The following is a 1,919-nucleotide window of genomic DNA, read 5'->3' as shown; positions in this document are numbered from 1 at the left end:
TATTAGTTTTCCTCTATCAAATTTCCCTAGGCAGTGATATACATTTATAGGGTTAGATGTTTGAATATTTATTTTTTATCAGTTGTTTCTCATTGTATGATCACATCACTGTATAAATAATTTACTTATATCAGTATGACATATATTTTTGGGAATTTCATCTACATGTATGACAGTGCTACACATTTCATGTTATTCGTGTTATTCATCACATTTATGAACTATACACTTGTTTATGCTATTCAGCACATTGTGGATACCATAAGATTACATAAACAAACATGTATTATGCTAATGGAGTTCATTAGATAAGTGAAAAGTCTGCTCCTGAAATTAGTGAAGTCAATGAAAGTCAATCACTTATCTTTAAACCTAACATATGTGTAACATGCATAAGGTCAACACATGCACATAGTCAATCACTGACACACCAAACATTGATGCTACACATTTATTCCCAAATTGTGCCTTAGCCTAATCAGTGTTGATATACAATTATGGACTATTTACACAAAATATATCTAAAGTGACGGAGACAATTCTTTTGTCATTTGTATTGCCCCTATTTTTCTACTTACAGTTGCATTGTTTTGATGTCAACAAATCTAATAAATTTTCAATAATGTTTCATGTTGGTATAAATAATACACACATCATTGACATATACATTTTTTTTACTGCTTTCTTCACAGCAAGTGGGCCTTGTTTTTCTCCTGCTGCTATGTGGAGTTGTAGACGATTACTTTGTCTGTTCTATAGGTTCTTTCTGTTTTTTGTTGTAGTTCTAAAACATGGTAAAATTAATCTAAAGATTCCTTAAAATGAAAAATAAAATTCTAAAGATCTATGAGTATAACACAAATAACTTAAAGTAAAATATAACAATATCTAAAATGTGCTTTCTGATTAAATTAGAAAGAGATTTTAGAAGTATTGAATTTGATATACTTCAAATATTACTTCAAGTATTGATTTACTTGGTATTTAACTGCATAAAAACATTGATGTCAAGAATAAGTGGCTTAAGAGATTTTGATGCATTGTGGAAACAGTTTCTTTTCTTTTGCAAGTCCCTTTCTCCATGATCATTTGTACATTACATAACTAACTGGAAAACTAGGGTGTGGTGATGCTCCTTTTGTATATACATACATGTAGCCTGTTGACAATTCATTTGGACAGTCTGTTATGACACACGGGTGAAGATTCTTTTCTGTTTCCTTGTGTGCTCTATCATTGATCCTGAATACATGCAATATTTTTTTTTATAAATAATGCATTTGACTTGGAATTTTTTAAATGCTTTTAAAATTTTGATCTCATAAACAAATTTGTTGTTAACTATCCTCAGCATTTTCACCATGACTAAATATCAATCGATAAGGTATAGTACAGAAATGACTATTCATCTGTGATTTTACTATGTCGAGTTTTCATGGCATAATGATATCTTCACTTGAATAAAAACATACTGGCTTTGTAACTAAGTTTCTTCATAACAGATACTTTTATCAACATAATATCAGTAAACTTACCACTCGTCTCGATAATTCCAAAGAAGCCTTTCTTGATGACTGTGACACATCTGGGGAACTGGGCCTTGCTGTATACAGTCAGTATTTCATGGCCCATAAATGCTACAATTAATTTTGATTCCTAAAGCTATATACAATCACAAAATGTTTCAAAGATAAAGCATTGTAAAATTACTCACAAAAATGTTTGCAGCATTCTCATTTATTATCGAGAATTATATTCAGTTCATCGAGATTTATAGCTTTGCACGGTTGAGTCATCGTATGAGCACGTTTGTAAATCACTTTTGTACGTCATATAACATAATCTAAACATTGCTCTCTTAAATTGCCAATTATATTATCACTAACTTTGACATTAATATACCCGAATATCTTATTTTT

General features: G+C 30.1%; 1 long non-coding RNA gene across 1 annotated transcript; it reads right to left on the bottom strand.

The window, feature by feature from the left end:
- Window positions 1-333: 333 nt before the first annotated feature.
- On the bottom strand, window positions 334-1,580 carry LOC133203292 (uncharacterized). Its single transcript, XR_009723381.1, has 3 exons — window positions 1,536-1,580; window positions 1,153-1,242; window positions 334-784 (listed from the first exon to the last, which is right to left on the bottom strand). It is a non-coding gene; the product is annotated as an uncharacterized LOC133203292 (long non-coding RNA).
- Between the last annotated feature and the right edge of the window lie 339 nt (window positions 1,581-1,919).

Source organism: Saccostrea echinata, unplaced genomic scaffold (genome assembly GCF_033153115.1).
Source record: "Saccostrea echinata isolate AGI-Se365-2 ecotype Australia unplaced genomic scaffold, CSIRO_AGI_Sech_v1 ptg000049l, whole genome shotgun sequence".
Lineage (NCBI taxonomy): Eukaryota > Metazoa > Mollusca > Bivalvia > Ostreida > Ostreidae > Saccostrea > Saccostrea echinata.
The sequence above is the reverse complement of the archived record's forward strand: the minus strand, read 5'-3'. Positions and strand labels throughout refer to the sequence as shown.